Below are 27,305 nucleotides of genomic sequence, written 5' to 3' on the forward strand. Positions count from 1 at the left end.
CCTTTTTGGTTTAACGTTTCACCACAGATAAAGAAGACTGCACTAAACGCGCTGAGGACAAGTCATCTCCACTAAGTCAGTTATTCAATATTTGTAAGATAAGTAGGTGCTGTTGTTTAGTGGTCAAAGCTCCTGTCTCATAACTAGGATGTCCTGTGTTTAAATTCCAGCAACAATTTAGATTTAGTCCAAACTTTTAAAATTCAATTTCTTCAAGTAAACGTTCAATAAAGCTTAAAAACAAGAGTAGTGTTCTGTTGACTTTAGAATGCTTGATCTCCAAATGAAACAAACACTTGGTGTTTTGCAGAATTCGAAAGTAATACCATAAATGAATAGGGGAAAAGAGAATGTCAAAGAAAAGGAAAGAGACGACAAATAAATTAAGAGTTCAATTTAACCAATGCATTTTACTTACAACACATAATTCAATCTTCTATAAGTAGGGTAAGTCACTCATTAAGGAAGTATTCTTAAATAAATTTGATCTTCTCACCTATGGAGTTTGACAACAGAGTTGTATCAAATTAGAAAATAAAATTTAAAAAAAACAGATTTCTACTGCACTCCATTCTACTAGCAATTGCAGAAATCTTTGTCATGAAAGTTCTCTGGCTTAGTTGCTTTGACTTCCCGTCTAAAAAACAGGAGATCCTGAGTTCAAATCTCCACAACACCGTGCTCTTTTTCATAGTTAAATAACAGATTATTTTCATTAGATGATCCTTTGATATAATGTTAAAATGAAAAATTTGAGTAACTTACTATTGAACAGTTCATCTTAATACTAAATAAAATTCTGAGTATTTTCGAGATGACAGAAGCAAGACTATGAATGTAAAATGAAGGGTATATCAAAGAGGAAGATAAATATAAAATAAAGTGCTAGAGTTGAAGAAGAAAAGTGATACAATCCTCTACAATAATAATTTGTGAGCCACTGAAAAATGTAATCTACTTTTATGAATACTTTTTAACTAAATCTTAGGTACTCTTCTTAAGTGATGGGGAATTCTTTTATGTTTAACGTAATAACACAGATAAAAAAAGACTCCACAGAAGGTATTGAAAAGCAATAATGGCAACTAAGTCAGTTATTCAATCATTTTAAGAGTAAGAGGTGCTGTGGCTTAGTGGTTAAAGAGCCTGTCTCTTAAACAGGAAATCCTGAGTTCAAATCTCAGCAACACCTCAGTTTTGCTCCAAACTTATAGAATTGAATTTTTTCAAGTAAATATTAAATACAGTTTCAAAACAAGAGTAGTGTCCTGTTCACTTTAGAATGCTTCATCTCATAATGAAAAAAGCACTTGGTATTTTGCAGAATTTCAAAGCAATGCAATGAATGAATAAGGGAAATAAGAATTATAACAAAGAGGAAAGAGAAGAAAATTCAATTTAGAGTTGAATTTTTGTAATGCATTTCACTCACAGGACATAATTTAATATTCTAAAAGAACGGTAAGCCACCTCTTAAGGAAGAATTTTTAAATAAATTTAGTGTTCTCACCTATAGTGTTTAAGAAGAGAGTTGTGGGAACTTAGAAAAGAAAATGAAAAAAAAATGATTTCTATTTCACTTCATTCAGCTAACTATTCCAGTGAAATTTGTCAAGCAGGTGCTGTGGCTTAGCTGGTTAAAGCGCCTGTCTAGTAAACAGGCGATCCTGAGTTCAAATCTCAGCAGCACCTTGATATTTTGATTCTTAAATTACAGATCAGTTTCCTTAGATACTCTCTGATACAATTAAAAAATGAAAAATCTGATTAATCTTACTAATAGACAGTTCATCTTAATATTAAATAAAATTCAGAGAATGTTCATGGTAACAGAAGCAAAACTTTGAATGTAAAATGAAGAGTAAATCAAATAGCAAGGTATATATGAACTAAAACCTTAGAGGTGAAGAAAACTGATGTATTCCTCTACAATTATTATTTGTAAACCACTCAAAAATGTAATATACTTTTATAAGTACTTGTTAACTAATATGTAGGTATTCTTGTTAAATGATGGGGAATCCTTTTTTGTTCAACGTTTCACCACAGATAAAGAAGACTCCACTAAAGGCACTGAGGACAAGTCATCTCCACTAAGTCAGTTATTCAATATTTGTAAGATAAGTAGGTGCTGTTGTTTAGTGGTCAAAGCTCCTGTCTCATAACTAGGATGTCCTGTGTTTAAATTCCAGCAACAATTTAGATTTAGTCCAAACTTTGAAAATTCAATTTCTTCAAGTAAACGTTCAATAAAGTTTAAAAACAAGAGTAGTGTTCTGTTGACTTTAGAATGCTTGATCTCCAAATGAAACAAACACTTGGTGTTTTGCAGAATTCGAAAGTAATACCATAAATGAATAGGGGAAAAGAGAATGTCAAAGAAAAGGAAAGAGACGACAAATAAATTAAGAGTTCAATTTAACCAATGCATTTTACTCACAACACATAATTCAATCTTCTATAAGTAGGGTAAGTCACTCATTAAGGAAGTATTCTTAAATAAATTTGATCTTCTCACCTATAGAGTTCGACAACAGAGTTGTATCAACTTAGAAAAGAAAATAAAAAAAACAGATTTCTACTGCACTCCATTCTACTAGCAATTGCAGTAAACTTTGTCATGAAAGTTCTCTGGCTTAGTTGCTTTGACTGCCCGTCTTATAAACAGGAGATCCTGAGTTCAAATCTCCACAACACCGTGCTTTTTTTCATAGTTAAATAACAGATTATTTTAATTAGATGATCCTTTGATATAATGTTAAAATGAAAAATTTGAGTAACTTACTATTGAACAGTTCATCTTAATACTAAATAAAATTCCGAGTATTTTCGAGATGACAGAAGCAAGACTGTGAATGTAAAATGAAGGGTATATCAAAGAGGAAGATAAATATAAAATAAAGTGCTAGAGTTGAAGAAGAAAAGTGATACAATCCTCTACAATAATAATTTGTGAGCCACTGAAAAATGTAGTCTACTTTTATGAATACTTTTTAACTAAATCTTAGGTACTCTTCTTAAGTGATGGGGAATTATTTTATGTTTAACGTAATAACACAGATAAAAAAAGACTCCACAGAAGGTATTGAAAAGCAATAATGGCAACTAAGTCAGTTATTCAATCATTTTAAGAGTAAGAGGTGCTGTGGCTTAGTGGTTAAAGCGCCTGTCTCTTAAACAGGAAATCCTGAGTTCAAATCTCAGCAGCATCTCACTTTTGCTCCAAACCTATAGAATTGAATTTTTTCAAGTAAATATTAAATACAGTTTCAGAACAAGAGTAGTGTCCTGTTCACTTTAGAATGCTTCATCTCATAATGAAAAAAGCACTTGGTATTTTGCAGAATTTCAAAGCAATGCAATGAATGAATAAGGGAAATGAGAATTATAACAAAGAGGAAAGAGAAGAAAATTCAATTTAGAGTTGAATTTTTGTAATGCATTTCACTCACAAGACATCATTCGATATTCTAAAAGAATGGTAAGCCACCTCTTAAGGAAGAATTTTTAAATAAATTTAGTGTTCTCACCTATAGTGTTTCAGAAGAGAGTTGTGGGAACTTAGAAAAGAAAATGAAAAAAAAAACGATTTCTATTTCACTCCATTCAGCTAACTATTCCAGTGACATTGGTCAAGCAGGTGATGTGGCTTAGCTGGTTAAAGCGCCTGTCTAGTAAACTGGAGATCCTGAGTTCAAATCTCAGCAGCACCTTGATATTTTTATTCTTAAATTACAGATCAGTTTCCTTAGATACTCTCTGATACAATAAAAAAATGAAAAATCTGAGTCATCTTTCTAATAGACAGTTCATCTTAATATTAAATAAAATTCTGAGAATTTTCATGGTAACAGAAGCAAAACTTTGAATGTAAAATGAAGAGTAAATCAAATAGCAAGGTATATATGAACTAAAACCTTAGAGGTGAAGGCAACTGATGTATTCCTCTACAATTATTATTTGTAAACCACTCAAAAATGTAATCTACTTTTATAAGTACTTGTTAACTAAAATGTAGGTATTCTTCTTAAGTGATGGGGAATCCTTTTTTGTTCAACGTTTCACCACAGATAAAGAAGACTGCACTAAACGCGCTGAGGACAAGTCATCTCCACTAAGTCAGTTATTCAATATTTGTAAGATAAGTAGGTGCTGTTGTTTAGTGGTCAAAGCTCCTGTCTCATAACTAGGATGTCCTGTGTTTAAATTCCAGCAACAATTTAGATTTAGTCCAAACTTTTAAAATTCAATTTCTTCAAGTAAACGTTCAATAAAGCTTAAAAACAAGAGTAGTGTTCTGTTGACTTTAGAATGCTTGATCTCCAAATGAAACAAACACTTGGTGTTTTGCAGAATTCGAAAGTAATACCATAAATGAATAGGGGAAAAGAGAATGTCAAAGAAAAGGAAAGAGACGACAAATAAATTAAGAGTTCAATTTAACCAATGCATTTTACTTATAACACATAATTCAATCTTCTATAAGTAGGGTAAGTCACTCATTAAGGAAGTATTCTTAAATAAATTTGATCTTCTCACCTATAGAGTTTGACAACAGAGTTGTATCAACTTAGAAAATAAAATAAAAAAAAAACAGATTTCTACTGCACTCCATTCTACTAGCAATTGCAGTAATCTTTGTCATGAAAGTTCTCTGGCTTAGTTGCTTTGACTTCCCGTCTAAAAAACAGGAGATCCTGAGTTCAAATCTCCACAACACCGTGCTCTTTTTCATAGTTAAATAACAGATTATTTTCATTAGATGATCCTTTGATATAATGTTAAAATGAAAAATTTGAGTAACTTACTATTGAACAGTTCATCTTAATACTAAATAAAATTCTGAGTATTTTCGAGATGACAGAAGCAAGACTATGAATGTAAAATGAAGGGTATATCAAAGAGGAAGATAAATATAAAATAAAGTGCTAGAGTTGAAGAAGAAAAGTGATACAATCCTCTACAATAATAATTTGTGAGCCACTGAAAAATGTAATCTACTTTTATGAATACTTTTTAACTAAATCTTAGGTACTCTTCTTAAGTGATGGGGAATTCTTTTATGTTTAACGTAATAACACAGATAAAAAAAGACTCCACAGAAGGTATTGAAAAGCAATAATGGCAACTAAGTCAGTTATTCAATCATTTTAAGAGTAAGAGGTGCTGTGGCTTAGTGGTTAAAGCGCCTGTCTCTTAAACAGGAAATCCTGAGTTCAAATCTCAGCAACACCTCAGTTTTGCTCCAAACTTATAGAATTGAATTTTTTCAAGTAAATTTTAAATACAGTTTCAAAACAAGAGTAGTGTCCTGTTCACTTTAGAATGCTTCATCTCATAATGAAAAAAGCACTTGGTATTTTGCAGAATTTCAAAGCAATGCAATGAATGAATAAGGGAAATGAGAATTATAACAAAGAGGAAAGAGAAGAAAATTCAATTTAGAGTTGAATTTTTGTAATGCATTTCACTCACAGGACATAATTTAATATTCTAAAAGAACGGTAAGCCACCTCTTAAGGAAGAATTTTTAAATAAATTTAGTGTTCTCACCTATAGTGTTTAAGAAGAGAGTTGTGGGAACTTAGAAAAGAAAATGAAAAAAAAATGATTTCTATTTCACTTCATTCAGCTAACTATTCCAGTGAAATTTGTCAAGCAGGTGCTGTGGCTTAGCTGGTTAAAGCGCCTGTCTAGTAAACAGGCGATCCTGAGTTCAAATCTCAGCAGCACCTTGATATTTTGATTCTTAAATTACAGATCAGTTTCCTTAGATACTCTCTGATACAATTAAAAAATGAAAAATCTGATTAATCTTACTAATAGACAGTTTATCTTAATATTAAATAAAATTCAGAGAATGTTCATGGTAACAGAAGCAAAACTTTGAATGTAAAATGAAGAGTAAATCAAATAGCAAGGTATATATGAACTAAAACCTTAGAGGTGAAGAAAACTGATGTATTCCTCTACAATTATTATTTGTAAACCACTCAAAAATGTAATATACTTTTATAAGTACTTGTTAACTAATATGTAGGTATTCTTGTTAAATTATGGGGAATCCTTTTTTGTTCAACGTTTCACCACAGATAAAGAAGACTCCACTAAAGGCACTGAGGACAAGTCATCTCCACTAAGTCAGTTATTCAATATTTGTAAGATAAGTAGGTGCTGTTGTTTAGTGGTCAAAGCTCCTGTCTCATAACTAGGATGTCCTGTGTTTAAATTCCAGCAACAATTTAGATTTAGTCCAAACTTTGAAAATTCAATTTCTTCAAGTAAACGTTCAATAAAGTTTAAAAACAAGAGTAGTGTTCTGTTGACTTTAGAATGCTTGATCTCCAAATGAAACAAACACTTGGTGTTTTGCAGAATTCGAAAGTAATACCATAAATGAATAGGGGAAAAGAGAATGTCAAAGAAAAGGAAAGAGACGACAAATAAATTAAGAGTTCAATTTAACCAATGCATTTTACTCACAACACATAATTCAATCTTCTATAAGTAGGGTAAGTCACTCATTAAGGAAGTATTCTTAAATAAATTTGATCTTCTCACCTATAGAGTTCGACAACAGAGTTGTATCAACTTAGAAAAGAAAATAAAAAAAACAGATTTCTACTGCACTCCATTCTACTAGCAATTGCAGTAAACTTTGTCATGAAAGTTCTCTGGCTTAGTTGCTTTGACTGCCCGTCTTATAAACAGGAGATCCTGAGTTCAAATCTCCACAACACTGTGCTTTTTTTCATAGTTAAATAACAGATTATTTTAATTAGATGATCCTTTGATATAATGTTAAAATGAAAAATTTGAGTAACTTACTATTGAACAGTTCATCTTAATACTAAATAAAATTCCGAGTATTTTCGAGATGACAGAAGCAAGACTGTGAATGTAAAATGAAGGGTATATCAAAGAGGAAGATAAATATAAAATAAAGTGCTAGAGTTGAAGAAGAAAAGTGATACAATCCTCTACAATAATAATTTGTGAGCCACTGAAAAATGTAGTCTACTTTTATGAATACTTTTTAACTAAATCTTAGGTACTCTTCTTAAGTGATGGGGAATTCTTTTATGTTTAACAAAATAACACAGATAAAAAAAGACTCCACAGAAGGTATTGAAAAGCAATAATGGCAACTAAGTCAGTTATTCAATCATTTTAAGAGTAAGAGGTGCTGTGGCTTAGTGGTTAAAGCGCTTGTCTCGTAAACAGGAAATGCTGAGTTAAAATCTCAGCAGCCCCTAATTTTTGCTCCAAACTTATAGAATTGAATTTTTTCAAGTAAATATTAAATACAGTTTCAAAACAAGAGTAGTGTCCTGTTCACTTTAGAATGCTTCATCTCATAATGAAAAAAGCACTTGGTATTTTGCAGAATTGCAAATCAATGCAATGAATGAATAAGGGAAATGAGAATTATAACAAAGAGGAGAGAGAAGAAAATTTCAATTTAGAGTTGAATTTTTGTAATGCATTTCACTCACAAGACATAATTCAATATTCTAAAAGAACGGTAACCCACCTCTTAAGGAATAATTTTTAAATACATTTAGTGTTCTCACCTATAGTGTTTAAGAAGAGGGTTGTGGGAACTTAGAAAAGAAAATGAAAAAAAAATGATTTCTATTTCACTCCATTCAGCTAACTATTCCAGTGAGATTTGTCAAGCAGGTGCTGTGGCTTAGCTGGTTAAAGTACCTGTCTAGTAAACAGGAGATCCTGAGTTCCAATCTCAGCAGCACCTTGATGTTTTTATTCTTAAATTACAGATCAGTTTCCTTAGATACTCTCTGATACAATTAAAAAATGAAAAATCTGATTCATCTTACTAATAGACAGTTCATCTTAATATTAAATAAAATTCAGAGAATTTTCATGGTAACAGAAGCAAAGCTTTGAATGTAAAATGAAGAGTAAATCAAATAGCAAGGTATATATGAACTAAAACCTTAGAGGTGAAGGCAACTGATGTATTCCTCTACAATTATTATTTGTAAACCACTCAAAAATGTAATCTACTTTTATAAGTACTTGTTAACTAAAATGTAGGTATTCTTGTTAAGTGATGGGGAATCCTTTTTTGTTCAACGTTTCACCACAGATAAAGATGACTCCACTAAAGGCACTGAGGACAAGTCATCTCCACTAAGTCAGTTATTCAATATTTGTAAGATAAGTAGCTGCTGTTGTTTAGTGGTCAAAGCTCCTGTCTCATAACTAGGATGTCCTGTGTTTAAATTCCAGCAACAATTTAGATTTAGTCCAAACTTTTAAAATTCAATTTCTTCAAGTAAACGTTCAATAAAGTTTAAAAACAAGAGTAGTGTTCTGTTGACTTTAGAATGCTTGATCTCAAAATGAAACAAACACTTGGTGTTTTGCAGAATTCGAAAGTAATACCATAAATGAATAGGGGAAAAGAGAATGTCAAAGAAAAGGAAAGAGACGACAATTAAATTAAGAGTTCAATTTAACCAATACATTTTACTCACAACACATATTTCAATCTTCTATAAGTAGGGTAAGTCACTCATTAAGGAAGTATTCTTAAATAAATTTGATCTTCTCACCTATAGAGTTTGACAACAGAGTTGTATCAACTTAGAAAAGAAAATAAAAAAAAACAGATTTCTACTGCACTCCATTCTACTAGCAATTGCAGTAAACTTTGTCATGAAAGTTCTCTGGCTTAGTTGCTTTTACTGCCCGTCTAATAAACAGGAGATCCTGAGTTCAAACCTCCACAACACTGTGCTCTTTTTCAAAGTTAAATAACAGATTATTTTCATTAGATGATCCTTTGATATAATGTTAAAATGAAACATTTGAGTAACTTACTATTGAACAGTTCATCTTAATACTAAATAAAATTCCGAGTATTTTCGAGATGACAGAAGCAAGACTGTGAATGTAAAATGAAGGGTATATCAAAGAGGAAGATAAATATAAAATAAAGTGCTAGAGTTGAAGAAGAAAAGTGATACAATCCTCTACAATAATAATTTGTGAGCCACTGAAAAATGTAATCTACTTTTATGAATACTTTTTAACTAAATCTTAGGTACTCTTCTTAAGTGATGGGGAATTATTTTATGTTTAAAGTAATAACACAGATAAAAAAAGACTCCACAGAAGGTATTGAAAAGCAATAATTGCAACTAAGTCAGTTATTCAATCATTTTAAGAGTAAGAGGTGCTGTGGCTTAGTGGTTAAAGCGCCTGTCTCGTAAACAGGAAATCCTGAGTTCAAATCTCAGCAGCACCTCAGTTTTGCTCCAAACTTATAGAATTGAATTTTTTCAAGTAAATATTAAATACAGTTTCAAAACAAGAGTAGTGTCCTGTTCACTTTAGAATTCTTCATCTCATAATGAAAAAAGCACTTGGTATTTTGCAGAATTTCAAAGCAATGCAATGAATGAATAAGGGAAATGAGAATTATAACAAAGAGGAAAGAGAAGAAAATTCAATTTAGAGTTGAATTTTTGTAATGCATTTCACTCACAAGACATAATTCAATATTCTAAAAGAACGGTAACCCACCTCTTAAGGAATAATTTTTAATTACATTTAGTGTTCTCACCTATAGTGTTTAAGAAGAGGGTTGTGGGAACTTCGAAAAGAAAATGAAAAAAAAGTGATTTCTATTTCACTCCATTCAGCTAACTATTCCAGTGACATTTGTCAAGCAGGTGCTGTGGCTTAGCTGGTTAAAGTACCTGTCTAGTAAACAGGAGATCCTGAGTTCAAATCTCAGCAGCACCTTGATATTTTTATTCTTAAATTACAGATCAGTTTCCTTAGATACTCTCTGATACAATTAAAAAATGAAAAATCTGAGTCATCTTACTAATATACAGTTCATCTTAATGTTAAATAAAATTCAGAGAATTTTCATGGTAACAGAAGCAAAACTTTGAATGTAAAATGAAGAGTAAATCAAATAGCAAGGTATATATGAACTAAAACCTTAGAGGTGAAGGCAACTGATGTATTCCTCTACAATTATTATTTGTAAACCACTCAAAAATGTAATCTACTTTTATAAGTACTTGTTAACTAAAATGTAGGTATTCTTGTTAAGTGATGGGGAATCCTTTTTTGTTCAACGTTTCACCACAGATAAAGAAGACTCCACTAAAGGCACTGAGGACAAGTCATCTCCACTAAGTCAGTTATTCAATATTTGTAAGATAAGTAGCTGCTGTTGTTTAGTGGTCAAAGCTCCTGTCTCATAACTAGGATGTCCTGTGTTTAAATTCCAGCAACGATTTAGATTTAGTACAAACTTTTAAAATTCAATTTCTTCAAGTAAACGTTCAATAAAGTTTAAAAACAAGAGTAGTGTTCTGTTGACTTTAGAATGCTTGATCTCCAAATGAAACAAACACTTGGTGTTTTGCAGAATTCGAAAGTAATACCATAAATGAATAGGGGAAAATAGAATGTCAAAGAAAAGGAAAGAGACGACAAATAAATTAAGAGTTCAATTTAACCAATGCATTTTACTCACAACACATAATTCAATCTTCTATAAGTAGGGTAAGTCACTCATTAAGGAAGTATTCTTAAATAAATTTGATCTTCTCACCTATAGAGTTTGACAACAGAGTTGTATCAACTTAGAAAAGAAAATTAAAAAAAACAGATTTCTACTGCACTCCATTCTACTAGCAATTGCAGTAAACTTTGTCATGAAAGTTCTCTGGCTTAGTTGCTTTTACTGCCCGTCTAATAAACAGGAGATCCTGAGTTCAAATCTCCACAACACCGTGCTCTTTTTCATAGTTAAATAACAGATTATTTTCATTAGATGATCCTTTGATATAATGTTAAAATGAAACATTTGAGTAACTTACTATTGAACAGTTCATCTTAATACTAAATAAAATTCCGAGTATTTTCGAGATGACAGAAGCAAGACTGTGAATGTAAAATGAAGGGTATATCAAAGAGGAAGATAAATATAAAATAAAGTGCTAGAGTTGAAGAAGAAAAGTGATACAATCCTCTACAATAATAATTTGTGAGCCACTGAAAAATGTAGTCTACTTTTATGAATACTTTTTAACTAAATCTTAGGTACTCTTCTTAAGTGATGGGGAATTATTTTATGTTTAACGTAATAACACAGATAAAAAAAGACTCCACCGAAGGTATTGAAAAGCAATAATGGCAACTAAGTCAGTTATTCAATCATTTTAAGAGTAAGAGGTGCTGTGGCTTAGTGGTTAAAGCGCCTGTCTCTTAAACAGGAAATCCTGAGTTCAAATCTCAGCAGCATCTCACTTTTGCTCCAAACTTATAGAATTGAATTTTTTCAAGTAAATATTAAATACAGTTTCAAAACAAGAGTAGTGTCCTGTTCACTTTAGAATGCTTCATCTCATAATGAAAAAAGCACTTGGTATTTTGCAGAATTTCAAAGCAATGCAATGAATGAATAAGGGAAATGAGAATTATAACAAAGAGGAAAGAGAAGAAAATTCAATTTAGAGTTGAATTTTTGTAATGCATTTCACTCACAAGACATCATTCGATATTCTAAAAGAATGGTAAGCCACCTCTTAAGGAAGAATTTTTAAATAAATTTAGTGTTCTCACCTATAGTGTTTCAGAAGAGAGTTGTGGGAACTTAGAAAAGAAAATGAAAAAAAAAACGATTTCTATTTCACTCCATTCAGCTAACTATTCCAGTGACATTGGTCAAGCAGGTGATGTGGCTTAGCTGGTTAAAGCGCCTGTCTAGTAAACTGGAGATCCTGAGTTCAAATCTCAGCAGCACCTTGATATTTTTATTCTTAAATTACAGATCAGTTTCCTTAGATACTCTCTGATACAATAAAAAAATGAAAAATCTGAGTCATCTTTCTAATAGACAGTTCATCTTAATATTAAATAAAATTCAGAGAATTTTCATGGTAACAGAAGCAAAACTTTGAATGTAAAATGAAGAGTAAATCAAATAGCAAGGTATATATGAACTAAAACCTTAGAGGTGAAGGCAACTGATGTATTCCTCTACAATTATTATTTGTAAACCACTCAAAAATGTAATCTACTTTTATAAGTACTTGTTAACTAAAATGTAGGTATTCTTCTTAAGTGATGGGGAATCCTTTTTGGTTTAACGTTTCACCACAGATAAAGAAGACTGCACTAAACGCGCTGAGGACAAGTCATCTCCACTAAGTCAGTTATTCAATATTTGTAAGATAAGTAGGTGCTGTTGTTTAGTGGTCAAAGCTCCTGTCTCATAACTAGGATGTCCTGTGTTTAAATTCCAGCAACAATTTAGATTTAGTCCAAACTTTTAAAATTCAATTTCTTCAAGTAAACCTTCAATAAAGCTTAAAAACAAGAGTAGTGTTCTGTTGACTTTAGAATGCTTGATCTCCAAATGAAACAAACACTTGGTGTTTTGCAGAATTCGAAAGTAATACCATAAATGAATAGGGGAAAAGAGAATGTCAAAGAAAAGGAAAGAGACGACAAATAAATTAAGAGTTCAATTTAACCAATGCATTTTACTTACAACACATAATTCAATCTTCTATAAGTAGGGTAAGTCACTCATTAAGGAAGTATTCTTAAATAAATTTGATCTTCTCACCTATAGAGTTTGACAACAGAGTTGTATCAACTTAGAAAATAAAATTTAAAAAAAACAGATTTCTACTGCACTCCATTCTACTAGCAATTGCAGAAATCTTTGTCATGAAAGTTCTCTGGCTTAGTTGCTTTGACTTCCCGTCTAAAAAACAGGAGATCCTGAGTTCAAATCTCCACAACACCGTGCTCTTTTTCATAGTTAAATAACAGATTATTTTCATTAGATGATCCTTTGATATAATGTTAAAATGAAAAATTTGAGTAACTTACTATTGAACAGTTCATCTTAATACTAAATAAAATTCTGAGTATTTTCGAGATGACAGAAGCAAGACTATGAATGTAAAATGAAGGGTATATCAAAGAGGAAGATAAATATAAAATAAAGTGCTAGAGTTGAAGAAGAAAAGTGATACAATCCTCTACAATAATAATTTGTGAGCCACTGAAAAATGTAATCTACTTTTATGAATACTTTTTAACTAAATCTTAGGTACTCTTCTTAAGTGATGGGGAATTCTTTTATGTTTAACGTAATAACACAGATAAAAAAAGACTCCACAGAAGGTATTGAAAAGCAATAATGGCAACTAAGTCAGTTATTCAATCATTTTAAGAGTAAGAGGTGCTGTGGCTTAGTGGTTAAAGAGCCTGTCTCTTAAACAGGAAATCCTGAGTTCAAATCTCAGCAACACCTCAGTTTTGCTCCAAACTTATAGAATTGAATTTTTTCAAGTAAATATTAAATACAGTTTCAAAACAAGAGTAGTGTCCTGTTCACTTTAGAATGCTTCATCTCATAATGAAAAAAGCACTTGGTATTTTGCAGAATTTCAAAGCAATGCAATGAATGAATAAGGGAAATGAGAATTATAACAAAGAGGAAAGAGAAGAAAATTCAATTTAGAGTTGAATTTTTGTAATGCATTTCACTCACAGGACATAATTTAATATTCTAAAAGAACGGTAAGCCACCTCTTAAGGAAGAATTTTTAAATAAATTTAGTGTTCTCACCTATAGTGTTTAAGAAGAGAGTTGTGGGAACTTAGAAAAGAAAATGAAAAAAAAATGATTTCTATTTCACTTCATTCAGCTAACTATTCCAGTGAAATTTGTCAAGCAGGTGCTGTGGCTTAGCTGGTTAAAGCGCCTGTCTAGTAAACAGGCGATCCTGAGTTCAAATCTCAGCAGCACCTTGATATTTTGATTCTTAAATTACAGATCAGTTTCCTTAGATACTCTCTGATACAATTAAAAAATGAAAAATCTGATTAATCTTACTAATAGACAGTTCATCTTAATATTAAATAAAATTCAGAGAATGTTCATGGTAACAGAAGCAAAACTTTGAATGTAAAATGAAGAGTAAATCAAATAGCAAGGTATATATGAACTAAAACCTTAGAGGTGAAGAAAACTGATGTATTCCTCTACAATTATTATTTGTAAACCACTCAAAAATGTAATATACTTTTATAAGTACTTGTTAACTAATATGTAGGTATTCTTGTTAAATGATGGGGAATCCTTTTTTGTTCAACGTTTCACCACAGATAAAGAAGACTCCACTAAAGGCACTGAGGACAAGTCATCTCCACTAAGTCAGTTATTCAATATTTGTAAGATAAGTAGGTGCTGTTGTTTAGTGGTCAAAGCTCCTGTCTCATAACTAGGATGTCCTGTGTTTAAATTCCAGCAACAATTTAGATTTAGTCCAAACTTTGAAAATTCAATTTCTTCAAGTAAACGTTCAATAAAGTTTAAAAACAAGAGTAGTGTTCTGTTGACTTTAGAATGCTTGATCTCCAAATGAAACAAACACTTGGTGTTTTGCAGAATTCGAAAGTAATACCATAAATGAATAGGGGAAAAGAGAATGTCAAAGAAAAGGAAAGAGACGACAAATAAATTAAGAGTTCAATTTAACCAATGCATTTTACTCACAACACATAATTCAATCTTCTATAAGTAGGGTAAGTCACTCATTAAGGAAGTATTCTTAAATAAATTTGATCTTCTCACCTATAGAGTTCGACAACAGAGTTGTATCAACTTAGAAAAGAAAATAAAAAAAACAGATTTCTACTGCACTCCATTCTACTAGCAATTGCAGTAAACTTTGTCATGAAAGTTCTCTGGCTTAGTTGCTTTGACTGCCCGTCTTATAAACAGGAGATCCTGAGTTCAAATCTCCACAACACCGTGCTTTTTTTCATAGTTAAATAACAGATTATTTTAATTAGATGATCCTTTGATATAATGTTAAAATGAAAAATTTGAGTAACTTACTATTGAACAGTTCATCTTAATACTAAATAAAATTCCGAGTATTTTCGAGATGACAGAAGCAAGACTGTGAATGTAAAATGAAGGGTATATCAAAGAGGAAGATAAATATAAAATAAAGTGCTAGAGTTGAAGAAGAAAAGTGATACAATCCTCTACAATAATAATTTGTGAGCCACTGAAAAATGTAGTCTACTTTTATGAATACTTTTTAACTAAATCTTAGGTACTCTTCTTAAGTGATGGGGAATTATTTTATGTTTAACGTAATAACACAGATAAAAAAAGACTCCACCGAAGGTATTGAAAAGCAATAATGGCAACTAAGTCAGTTATTCAATCATTTTAAGAGTAAGAGGTGCTGTGGCTTAGTGGTTAAAGCGCCTGTCTCTTAAACAGGAAATCCTGAGTTCAAATCTCAGCAGCATCTCACTTTTGCTCCAAACTTATAGAATTGAATTTTTTCAAGTAAATATTAAATACAGTTTCAAAACAAGAGTAGTGTCCTGTTCACTTTAGAATGCTTCATCTCATAATGAAAAAAGCACTTGGTATTTTGCAGAATTTCAAAGCAATGCAATGAATGAATAAGGGAAATGAGAATTATAACAAAGAGGAAAGAGAAGAAAATTCAATTTAGAGTTGAATTTTTGTAATGCATTTCACTCACAAGACATCATTCGATATTCTAAAAGAATGGTAAGCCACCTCTTAAGGAAGAATTTTTAAATAAATTTAGTGTTCTCACCTATAGTGTTTCAGAAGAGAGTTGTGGGAACTTAGAAAAGAAAATGAAAAAAAAAACGATTTCTATTTCACTCCATTCAGCTAACTATTCCAGTGACATTGGTCAAGCAGGTGATGTGGCTTAGCTGGTTAAAGCGCCTGTCTAGTAAACTGGAGATCCTGAGTTCAAATCTCAGCAGCACCTTGATATTTTTATTCTTAAATTACAGATCAGTTTCCTTAGATACTCTCTGATACAATAAAAAAATGAAAAATCTGAGTCATCTTTCTAATAGACAGTTCATCTTAATATTAAATAAAATTCAGAGAATTTTCATGGTAACAGAAGCAAAACTTTGAATGTAAAATGAAGAGTAAATCAAATAGCAAGGTATATATGAACTAAAACCTTAGAGGTGAAGGCAACTGATGTATTCCTCTACAATTATTATTTGTAAACCACTCAAAAATGTAATCTACTTTTATAAGTACTTGTTAACTAAAATGTAGGTATTCTTCTTAAGTGATGGGGAATCCTTTTTGGTTTAACGTTTCACCACAGATAAAGAAGACTGCACTAAACGCGCTGAGGACAAGTCATCTCCACTAAGTCAGTTATTCAATATTTGTAAGATAAGTAGGTGCTGTTGTTTAGTGGTCAAAGCTCCTGTCTCATAACTAGGATGTCCTGTGTTTAAATTCCAGCAACAATTTAGATTTAGTCCAAACTTTTAAAATTCAATTTCTTCAAGTAAACCTTCAATAAAGCTTAAAAACAAGAGTAGTGTTCTGTTGACTTTAGAATGCTTGATCTCCAAATGAAACAAACACTTGGTGTTTTGCAGAATTCGAAAGTAATACCATAAATGAATAGGGGAAAAGAGAATGTCAAAGAAAAGGAAAGAGACGACAAATAAATTAAGAGTTCAATTTAACCAATGCATTTTACTTACAACACATAATTCAATCTTCTATAAGTAGGGTAAGTCACTCATTAAGGAAGTATTCTTAAATAAATTTGATCTTCTCACCTATAGAGTTTGACAACAGAGTTGTATCAACTTAGAAAATAAAATTTTAAAAAAACAGATTTCTACTGCACTCCATTCTACTAGCAATTGCAGAAATCTTTGTCATGAAAGTTCTCTGGCTTAGTTGCTTTGACTTCCCGTCTAAAAAACAGGAGATCCTGAGTTCAAATCTCCACAACACCGTGCTCTTTTTCATAGTTAAATAACAGATTATTTTCATTAGATGATCCTTTGATATAATGTTAAAATGAAAAATTTGAGTAACTTACTATTGAACAGTTCATCTTAATACTAAATAAAATTCTGAGTATTTTCGAGATGACAGAAGCAAGACTATGAATGTAAAATGAAGGGTATATCAAAGAGGAAGATAAATATAAAATAAAGTGCTAGAGTTGAAGAAGAAAAGTGATACAATCCTCTACAATAATAATTTGTGAGCCACTGAAAAATGTAATCTACTTTTATGAATACTTTTTAACTAAATCTTAGGTACTCTTCTTAAGTGATGGGGAATTCTTTTATGTTTAACGTAATAACACAGATAAAAAAAGACTCCACAGAAGGTATTGAAAAGCAATAATGGCAACTAAGTCAGTTATTCAATCATTTTAAGAGTAAGAGGTGCTGTGGCTTAGTGGTTAAAGAGCCTGTCTCTTAAACAGGAAATCCTGAGTTCAAATCTCAGCAACACCTCAGTTTTGCTCCAAACTTATAGAATTGAATTTTTTCAAGTAAATATTAAATACAGTTTCAAAACAAGAGTAGTGTCCTGTTCACTTTAGAATGCTTCATCTCATAATGAAAAAAGCACTTGGTATTTTGCAGAATTTCAAAGCAATGCAATGAATGAATAAGGGAAATGAGAATTATAACAAAGAGGAAAGAGAAGAAAATTCAATTTAGAGTTGAATTTTTGTAATGCATTTCACTCACAGGACATAATTTAATATTCTAAAAGAACGGTAAGCCACCTCTTAAGGAAGAATTTTTAAATAAATTTAGTGTTCTCACCTATAGTGTTTAAGAAGAGAGTTGTGGGAACTTAGAAAAGAAAATGAAAAAAAAATGATTTCTATTTCACTTCATTCAGCTAACTATTCCAGTGAAATTTGTCAAGCAGGTGCTGTGGCTTAGCTGGTTAAAGCGCCTGTCTAGTAAACAGGCGATCCTGAGTTCAAATCTCAGCAGCACCTTGATATTTTGATTCTTAAATTACAGATCAGTTTCCTTAGATACTCTCTGATACAATTAAAAAATGAAAAATCTGATTAATCTTACTAATAGACAGTTCATCTTAATATTAAATAAAATTCAGAGAATGTTCATGGTAACAGAAGCAAAACTTTGAATGTAAAATGAAGAGTAAATCAAATAGCAAGGTATATATGAACTAAAACCTTAGAGGTGAAGAAAACTGATGTATTCCTCTACAATTATTATTTGTAAACCACTCAAAAATGTAATATACTTTTATAAGTACTTGTTAACTAATATGTAGGTATTCTTGTTAAATGATGGGGAATCCTTTTTTGTTCAACGTTTCACCACAGATAAAGAAGACTCCACTAAAGGCACTGAGGACAAGTCATCTCCACTAAGTCAGTTATTCAATATTTGTAAGATAAGTAGGTGCTGTTGTTTAGTGGTCAAAGCTCCTGTCTCATAACTAGGATGTCCTGTGTTTAAATTCCAGCAACAATTTAGATTTAGTCCAAACTTTGAAAATTCAATTTCTTCAAGTAAACGTTCAATAAAGTTTAAAAACAAGAGTAGTGTTCTGTTGACTTTAGAATGCTTGATCTCCAAATGAAACAAACACTTGGTGTTTTGCAGAATTCGAAAGTAATACCATAAATGAATAGGGGAAAAGAGAATGTCAAAGAAAAGGAAAGAGACGACAAATAAATTAAGAGTTCAATTTAACCAATGCATTTTACTCACAACACATAATTCAATCTTCTATAAGTAGGGTAAGTCACTCATTAAGGAAGTATTCTTAAATAAATTTGATCTTCTCACCTATAGAGTTCGACAACAGAGTTGTATCAACTTAGAAAAGAAAATAAAAAAAACAGATTTCTACTGCACTCCATTCTACTAGCAATTGCAGTAAACTTTGTCATGAAAGTTCTCTGGCTTAGTTGCTTTGACTGCCCGTCTTATAAACAGGAGATCCTGAGTTCAAATCTCCACAACACCGTGCTTTTTTTCATAGTTAAATAACAGATTATTTTAATTAGATGATCCTTTGATATAATGTTAAAATGAAAAATTTGAGTAACTTACTATTGAACAGTTCATCTTAATACTAAATAAAATTCCGAGTATTTTCGAGATGACAGAAGCAAGACTGTGAATGTAAAATGAAGGGTATATCAAAGAGGAAGATAAATATAAAATAAAGTGCTAGAGTTGAAGAAGAAAAGTGATACAATCCTCTACAATAATAATTTGTGAGCCACTGAAAAATGTAGTCTACTTTTATGAATACTTTTTAACTAAATCTTAGGTACTCTTCTTAAGTGATGGGGAATTCTTTTATGTTTAACGTAATAACACAGATAAAAAAAGACTCCACAGAAGGTATTGAAAAGCAATAATGGCAACTAAGTCAGTTATTCAATCATTTTAAGAGTAAGAGGTGCTGTGGCTTAGTGGTTAAAGCGCCTGTCTCGTAAACAGGAAATGCTGAGTTAAAATCTCAGCAGCCCCTAATTTTTGCTCCAAACTTATAGAATTGAATTTTTTCAAGTAAATATTAAATACAGTTTCAAAACAAGAGTAGTGTCCTGTTCACTTTAGAATGCTTCATCTCATAATGAAAAAAGCACTTGGTATTTTGCAGAATTGCAAATCAATGCAATGAATGAATAAGGGAAATGAGAATTATAACAAAGAGGAGAGAGAAGAAAATTTCAATTTAGAGTTGAATTTTTGTAATGCATTTCACTCACAAGACATAATTCAATATTCTAAAAGAACGGTAACCCACCTCTTAAGGAATAATTTTTAAATACATTTAGTGTTCTCACCTATAGTGTTTAAGAAGAGGGTTGTGGGAACTTAGAAAAGAAAATGAAAAAAAAATGATTTCTATTTCACTCCATTCAGCTAACTATTCCAGTGACATCTGTCAAGCAGGTGCTGTGGCTTAGCTGGTTAATGTACCTGTCTAGTAAACAGGAGATCCTGAGTTCCAATCTCAGCAGCACCTTGATGTTTTTATTCTTAAATTACAGATCAGTTTCCTTAGATACTCTCTGATACAATTAAAAAATGAAAAATCTGATTCATCTTACTAATAGACAGTTCATCTTAATATTAAATAAAATTCAGAGAATTTTCATGGTAACAGAAGCAAAGCTTTGAATGTAAAATGAAGAGTAAATCAAATAGCAAGGTATATATGAACTAAAACCTTAGAGGTGAAGGCAACTGATGTATTCCTCTACAATTATTATTTGTAAACCACTCAAAAATGTAATCTACTTTTATAAGTACTTGTTAACTAAAATGTAGGTATTCTTGTTAAGTGATGGGGAATCCTTTTTTGTTCAACGTTTCACCACAGATAAAGAAGACTCCACTAAAGGCACTGAGGACAAGTCATCTCCACTAAGTCAGTTATTCAATATTTGTAAGATAAGTAGCTGCTGTTGTTTAGTGGTCAAAGCTCCTGTCTCATAACTAGGATGTCCTGTGTTTAAATTCCAGCAACAATTTAGATTTAGTCCAAACTTTTAAAATTCAATTTCTTCAAGTAAACGTTCAATAAAGTTTAAAAACAAGAGTAGTGTTCTGTTGACTTTAGAATGCTTGATCTCAAAATGAAACAAACACTTGGTGTTTTGCAGAATTCGAAAGTAATACCATAAATGAATAGGGGAAAAGAGAATGTCAAAGAAAAGGAAAGAGACGACAATTAAATTAAGAGTTCAATTTAACCAATACATTTTACTCACAACACATATTTCAATCTTCTATAAGTAGGGTAAGTCACTCATTAAGGAAGTATTCTTAAATAAATTTGATCTTCTCACCTATAGAGTTTGACAACAGAGTTGTATCAACTTAGAAAAGAAAATAAAAAAAAACAGATTTCTACTGCACTCCATTCTACTAGCAATTGCAGTAAACTTTGTCATGAAAGTTCTCTGGCTTAGTTGCTTTTACTGCCCGTCTAATAAACAGGAGATCCTGAGTTCAAACCTCCACAACACTGTGCTCTTTTTCAAAGTTAAATAACAGATTATTTTCATTAGATGATCCTTTGATATAATGTTAAAATGAAACATTTGAGTAACATACTATTGAACAGTTCATCTTAATACTAAATAAAATTCCGAGTATTTTCGAGATGACAGAAGCAAGACTGTGAATGTAAAATGAAGGGTATATCAAAGAGGAAGATAAATATAAAATAAAGTGCTAGAGTTGAAGAAGAAAAGTGATACAATCCTCTACAATAATAATTTGTGAGCCACTGAAAAATGTAATCTACTTTTATGAATACTTTTTAACTAAATCTTAGGTACTCTTCTTAAGTGATGGGGAATTATTTTATGTTTAAAGTAATAACACAGATAAAAAAAGACTCCACAGAAGGTATTGAAAAGCAATAATGGCAACTAAGTCAGTTATTCAATCATTTTAAGAGTAAGAGGTGCTGTGGCTTAGTGGTTAAAGCGCCTGTCTCGTAAACAGGAAATCCTGAGTTCAAATCTCAGCAGCACCTCAGTTTTGCTCCAAACTTATAGAATTTAATTTTTTCAAGTAAATATTAAATACAGTTTCAAAACAAGAGTAGTGTCCTGTTCACTTTAGAATTCTTCATCTCATAATGAAAAAAGCACTTGGTATTTTGCAGAATTTCAAAGCAATGCAATGAATGAATAAGGGAAATGAGAATTATAACAAAGAGGAAAGAGAAGAAAATTCAATTTAGAGTTGAATTTTTGTAATGCATTTCACTCACAAGACATAATTCAATATTCTAAAAGAACGGTAACCCACCTCTTAAGGAATAATTTTTAATTACATTTAGTGTTCTCACCTATAGTGTTTAAGAAGAGGGTTGTGGGAACTTCGAAAAGAAAATGAAAAAAAAGTGATTTCTATTTCACTCCATTCAGCTAACTATTCCAGTGACATTTGTCAAGCAGGTGCTGTGGATTAGCTGGTTAAAGTACCTGTCTAGTAAACAGGAGATCCTGAGTTCAAATCTCAGCAGCACCTTGATATTTTTATTCTTAAATTACAGATCAGTTTCCTTAGATACTCTCTGATACAATTAAAAAATGAAAAATCTGAGTCATCTTACTAATATACAGTTCATCTTAATATTAAATAAAATTCAGAGAATTTTCATGGTAACAGAAGCAAAACTTTGAATGTAAAATGAAGAGTAAATCAAATAGCAAGGTATATATGAACTAAAACCTTAGAGGTGAAGGCAACTGATGTATTCCTCTACAATTATTATTTGTAAACCACTCAAAAATGTAATCTACTTTTATAAGTACTTGTTAACTAAAATGTAGGTATTCTTGTTAAGTGATGGGGAATCCTTTTTTGTTCAACGTTTCACCACAGATAAAGAAGACTCCACTAAAGGCACTGAGGACAAGTCATCTCCACTAAGTCAGTTATTCAATATTTGTAAGATAAGTAGCTGCTGTTGTTTAGTGGTCAAAGCTCCAGTCTCATAACTAGGATGTCCTGTGTTTAAATTCCAGCAACAATTTAGATTTAGTCCAAACTTTTAAAATTCAATTTCTTCAAGTAAACGTTCAATAAAGTTTAAAAACAAGAGTAGTGTTCTGTTGACTTTAGAATGCTTGATCTCAAAATGAAACAAACACTTGGTGTTTTGCAGAATTCGAAAGTAATACCATAAATGAATAGGGGAAAAGAGAATGTCAAAGAAAAGGAAAGAGACGACAAATAAATTAAGAGTTCAATTTAACCAATGCATTTTACTCACAACACATAATTCAATCTTCTATAAGTAGGGTAAGTCACTCATTAAGGAAGTATTCTTGAATAAATTTGATCTTCTCACCTATAGAGTTTGACAACAGAGTTGTATCAACTTAGAAAATAAAATTAAAAAAAACAGATTTCTACTGCACTCCATTCTACTAGCAATTGCAGTAAACTTTGTCATGAAAGTTCTCTGGCTTAGTTGCTTTTACTGCCCGTCTAATAAACAGGAGATCCTGAGTTCAAATCTCCACAACACCGTGCTCTTTTTCATAGTTAAATAACAGATTATTTTCATTAGATGATCCTTTGATATAATGTTAAAATGAAACATTTGAGTAACTTACTATTGAACAGTTCATCTTAATACTAAATAAAATTCCGAGTATTTTCGAGATGACAGAAGCAAGACTGTGAATGTAAAATGAAGGGTATATCAAAGAGGAAGATAAATATAAAAGAAAGTGCTAGAGTTGAAGAAGAAAAGTGATACAATCCTCTACAATAATAATTTGTGAGCCACTGAAAAATGTAGTCTACTTTTATGAATACTTTTTAACTAAATCTTAGGTACTCTTCTTAAGTGATGGGGAATTCTTTTATGTTTAACGTAATAACACAGATAAAAAAAGACTCCACCGAAGGTATTGAAAAGCAATAACGGCAACTAAGTCAGTTATTCAATCATTTTAAGAGTAAGAGGTGCTGTGGCTTAGTGGTTAAAGCGCCTGTCTCTTAAACTGGAAATCCTGAGTTCAAATCTCAGCAGCATCTCACTTTTGCTCCAAACTTATAGAATTGATTTTTTTCAAGTAAATATTAAATACAGTTTCAAAACAAGAGTAGTGTCCTGTTCACTTTAGAATGCTTCATCTCATAATGAAAAAAGCACTTGGTATTTTGCAGAATTGCAAAGCGATGCAATGAATGAATAAGGGAAATGAGAATTATAACAAAGAGGAAAGAGAAGAAAATTCAATTTAGAGTTGAATTTTTGTAATGCATTTCACTCACAAGACATAATTCAATATTCTAAAAGAACGGTAACCCACCTCTTAAGGAATAATTTTTCATTACATTTAGTGTTCTCACCTATAGTGTTTAAGAAGAGGGTTGTGGGAACTTAGAAAAGAAAATGAAAAAAAAGTGATTTCTATTTCACTCCATTCAGCTAACTATTCCAGTGACATTTGTCAAGCAGGTGCTGTGGCTTAGCTGGTTAAAGTACCTGTCTAGTAAACAGGAGATCCTGAGTTCAAATCTCAGCAGCACCTTGATATTTTTATTCTTAAATTACAGATCAGTTTCCTTAGATACTCTCTGATACAATTAAAAAATGAAAAATCTGAGTCATCTTACTAATATACAGTTCATCTTAATATTAAATAAAATTCAGAGAATTTTCATGGTAACAGAAGCAAAACTTTGAATGTAAAATGAGGAGTAAATCAAATAGCAAGGTATATATGAACTAAAACCTTAGAGGTGAAGGCAACTGATGTATTCCTCTACAATTATTATTTGTAAACCACTCAAAAATGTAATCTACTTTTATAAGTACTTGTTAACTAAAATGTAGGTATTCTTGTTAAGTGATGGGGAATCCTTTTTTGTTCAACGTTTCACCACAGATAAAGAAGACTCCACTAAAGGCACTGAGGACAAGTCATCTCCACTAAGTCAGTTATTCAATATTTGTAAGATAAGTAGCTGCTGTTGTTTAGTGGTCAAAGCTCCAGTCTCATAACTAGGATGTCCTGTGTTTAAATTCCAGCAACAATTTAGATTTAGTCCAAACTTTTAAAATTCAATTTCTTCAAGTAAACGTTCAATAAAGTTTAAAAACAAGAGTAGTGTTCTGTTGACTTTAGAATGCTTGATCTCAAAATGAAACAAACACTTGGTGTTTTGCAGAATTCAAAAGTAATACCATAAATGAATAGGGGAAAAGAGAATGTCAAAGAAAAGGAAAGAGACGACAAATAAATTAAGAGTTCAATTTAACCAATGCATTTTACTCACAACACATAATTCAATCTTCTATAAGTAGGGTAAGTCACTCATTAAGGAAGTATTCTTAAATAAATTTGATCTTCTCACCTATAGAGTTTGACAACAGAGTTGTATCAACTTAGAAAATAAAATTAAAAAAAACAGATTTCTACTGCACTCCATTCTACTAGCAATTGCAGTAAACTTTGTCATGAAAGTTCTCTGGCTTAGTTGCTTTTACTGCCCGTCTAATAAACAGGAGATCCTGAGTTCAAATCTCCACAGCACCGTGCTCTTTTTCATAGTTAAATAACAGATTATTTTCATTAGATGATCCTTTGATATAATGTTAAAATGAAACATTTGAGTAACTTACTATTGAACAGTTCATCTTAATACTAAATAAAATTCCGAGTATTTTCGAGATGACAGAAGCAAGACTGTGAATGTAAAATGAAGGGTATATCAAAGAGGAAGATAAATATAAAATAAAGTGCTAGAGTTGAAGAAGAAAAGTGATACAATCCTCTACAATAATAATTTGTGAGCCACTGAAAAATGTAGTCTACTTTTATGAATACTTTTTAACTAAATCTTAGGTACTCTTCTTAAGTGATGAGGAATTCTTTTATGTTTAACGTAATAACACAGATAAAAAAAGACTCCACAGAAGGTATTGAAAAGCAATAATGGCAACTAAGTCAGTTATTCAATCATTTTAAGAGTAAGAGGTGCTGTGGCTTAGTGGTTAAAGCGCCAGTCTCGTAAACAGGAAATCCTGAGTTCAAATCTCAGTAACACCTCAGTTTTGCTCCAAACTTATAGAATTGAATTTTTTCAAGTAAATATTAAATACAGTTTCAAAACAAGAGTAGTGTCCTGTTCACTTTAGAATGCTTCATCTCATAATGAAAAAAGAACTTGGTATTTTGCAGAATTTCAAAGCAATGCAATGAATGAATAAGGGAAATGAGAATTATAACAAAGAGGAAAGAGAAGAAAATTCAATTTAGAGTTGAATTTTTGTAATGCATTTCACTCACAAGACATAATTCAATATTCTAAAAGAACGGTAAGCCACCTCTTAAGGAAGAATTTTTAAATAAATTTAGTGTTCTCACCTATAGTGTTTAAGAAGAGAGTTGTGGGAACTTAGAAAAGAAAATGAAAAAAAAAATGATTTCTATTTCACTCAATTCAGCTAACTATTCCAGTGACGTTTGTCAAGCAGGTGCTGTGGCTTAGCTGGTTAAAGCACCTATCTAATAAACAGGATATCCTGAATTCAAATCTCAGCAGCACCTTGATATTTTTATTCTTAAATTACAGATCAGTTTCCTTAGATACTCTCTGATACAATTCAAAAATGAAAAATCTAATTCATCTTACTAATAGATACTTCACCTTAATATTAAATAAAATTCAGAGAATTTTCATGGTAACAGAAGCAAAACTTTGAATGTAAAATGAAGAGTAAATCAAATAGCAAGGTATATATGAACTAAAACCTTAGAATTGAAGACAACTGATGTATTCCTCTACAATTATTATTTGTAAACCACTCAAAAATGTAATCTACTTTTATAAGTACTTGTTAACTAAAATGTAGGTATTCTTGTTAAGTGATGGGGAATCCTTTTTTGTTCAACGTTTCACCACAGATAAAGAAGACTGCACTAAAGGCACTGAGGACAAGTCATCTCCACTAAGTCAGTTATTCAATATTTGTAAGATAAGTAGGTGCTGTTGTTTAGTGGTCAACGCTCCTGTCTCATAACTAGGATGTCCTGTGTTTAAATTCCAGCAACAATTTAGATTTAGTCCAAACTTTAAAAATTCAATTTCTTCAAGTAAACGTTAAATAAAGTTTAAAAACAAGAGTAGTGTTCTGTTGACTTTAGAATGCTTGACCTCCAAATGAAACAAACACTTGGTGTTTTGCAGAATTCGAAAGTAATACCGTAAATGAATAGGGGAAAAGAGAATGTCAAAGAAAAGGAAAGAGACAACAAATAAATTAAGAGTTCAATTTAACCAATGCATTTTACTCACAACACATAATTCAATCTTCTATAAGTAGGGTAAGTCACTCATTAAGGAAGTATTCTTAAATAAATTTGATCTTCTCACCTATAGAGTTTGACAACAGAGTTGTATCAACTTAGAAAAGAAAATTTAAAAAAACAGATATCTACTGCACTCCATTCTACTAGCAATTGCAGTAAACTTTGTCATGAAAGTTCTCTGGCTTAGTTGCTTTGACTTCCCGTCTAAAAAACAGGAGATCCTGAGTTCAAATCTCCACAACACCGTGCTCTTTTTCACAGTTAAATAACGGATTATTTTCATTAGATGATCCATTGATATAATGTTAAAATGAAAAATTTGAGTAACTTACTATTGAACAGTTCATCTTAATACTAAATAAAATTCAGAGTATTTTCGAGATGACAGAAGCTAGACTGTGAATGTAAAATGAAGGGTATATCAAAGAGGAAGATAAATATAAAATAAAGTGCTAGAGTTGAAGAAGAAAAGTGATACAATCCTCTACAATAATAATTTGTGAGCCACTGAAAAATGTAGTCTACTTTTATGAATACTTTTTAACTAAATCTTAGGTACTCTTCTTAAGTGATGGGGAATTCTTTTATGTTTAA

General features: G+C 31.2%; 14 non-coding genes across 14 annotated transcripts; all 14 read left to right on the top strand.

The window, feature by feature from the left end:
* The first annotated feature begins 1,618 nt into the window (after positions 1 to 1,618).
* Positions 1,619 to 1,692, top strand: TRNAT-AGU (transfer RNA threonine (anticodon AGU)). Its single transcript has one exon. It is a non-coding gene; the product is annotated as a tRNA-Thr (tRNA).
* Positions 1,693 to 3,639: 1,947 nt separating this feature from the next.
* TRNAT-AGU (transfer RNA threonine (anticodon AGU)) lies at positions 3,640 to 3,713 on the top strand. Its single transcript has one exon. It is a non-coding gene; the product is annotated as a tRNA-Thr (tRNA).
* Positions 3,714 to 5,661: 1,948 nt separating this feature from the next.
* On the top strand, positions 5,662 to 5,735 carry TRNAT-AGU (transfer RNA threonine (anticodon AGU)). The gene has a single exon. It is a non-coding gene; the product is annotated as a tRNA-Thr (tRNA).
* Positions 5,736 to 7,682: 1,947 nt separating this feature from the next.
* Positions 7,683 to 7,756, top strand: TRNAT-AGU (transfer RNA threonine (anticodon AGU)). Its single transcript has one exon. It is a non-coding gene; the product is annotated as a tRNA-Thr (tRNA).
* A 1,448-nt stretch (positions 7,757 to 9,204) lies between these two features.
* On the top strand, positions 9,205 to 9,277 carry TRNAT-CGU (transfer RNA threonine (anticodon CGU)). Its single transcript has one exon. It is a non-coding gene; the product is annotated as a tRNA-Thr (tRNA).
* A 426-nt stretch (positions 9,278 to 9,703) lies between these two features.
* Positions 9,704 to 9,777, top strand: TRNAT-AGU (transfer RNA threonine (anticodon AGU)). Its single transcript has one exon. It is a non-coding gene; the product is annotated as a tRNA-Thr (tRNA).
* A 1,948-nt stretch (positions 9,778 to 11,725) lies between these two features.
* On the top strand, positions 11,726 to 11,799 carry TRNAT-AGU (transfer RNA threonine (anticodon AGU)). The gene has a single exon. It is a non-coding gene; the product is annotated as a tRNA-Thr (tRNA).
* A 1,948-nt stretch (positions 11,800 to 13,747) lies between these two features.
* On the top strand, positions 13,748 to 13,821 carry TRNAT-AGU (transfer RNA threonine (anticodon AGU)). The gene has a single exon. It is a non-coding gene; the product is annotated as a tRNA-Thr (tRNA).
* A 1,947-nt stretch (positions 13,822 to 15,768) lies between these two features.
* On the top strand, positions 15,769 to 15,842 carry TRNAT-AGU (transfer RNA threonine (anticodon AGU)). The gene has a single exon. It is a non-coding gene; the product is annotated as a tRNA-Thr (tRNA).
* A 1,948-nt stretch (positions 15,843 to 17,790) lies between these two features.
* On the top strand, positions 17,791 to 17,864 carry TRNAT-AGU (transfer RNA threonine (anticodon AGU)). The gene has a single exon. It is a non-coding gene; the product is annotated as a tRNA-Thr (tRNA).
* A 1,947-nt stretch (positions 17,865 to 19,811) lies between these two features.
* Positions 19,812 to 19,885, top strand: TRNAT-AGU (transfer RNA threonine (anticodon AGU)). Its single transcript has one exon. It is a non-coding gene; the product is annotated as a tRNA-Thr (tRNA).
* A 1,448-nt stretch (positions 19,886 to 21,333) lies between these two features.
* Positions 21,334 to 21,406, top strand: TRNAT-CGU (transfer RNA threonine (anticodon CGU)). The gene has a single exon. It is a non-coding gene; the product is annotated as a tRNA-Thr (tRNA).
* Positions 21,407 to 21,832: 426 nt separating this feature from the next.
* Positions 21,833 to 21,906, top strand: TRNAT-AGU (transfer RNA threonine (anticodon AGU)). Its single transcript has one exon. It is a non-coding gene; the product is annotated as a tRNA-Thr (tRNA).
* Positions 21,907 to 23,853: 1,947 nt separating this feature from the next.
* On the top strand, positions 23,854 to 23,927 carry TRNAT-AGU (transfer RNA threonine (anticodon AGU)). Its single transcript has one exon. It is a non-coding gene; the product is annotated as a tRNA-Thr (tRNA).
* The last annotated feature ends 3,378 nt before the right edge of the window (positions 23,928 to 27,305 follow it).

Source organism: Pleurodeles waltl, chromosome 8, assembly GCF_031143425.1.
Source record: "Pleurodeles waltl isolate 20211129_DDA chromosome 8, aPleWal1.hap1.20221129, whole genome shotgun sequence".
NCBI classification, from domain to species: Eukaryota; Metazoa; Chordata; class Amphibia; order Caudata; family Salamandridae; genus Pleurodeles; species Pleurodeles waltl.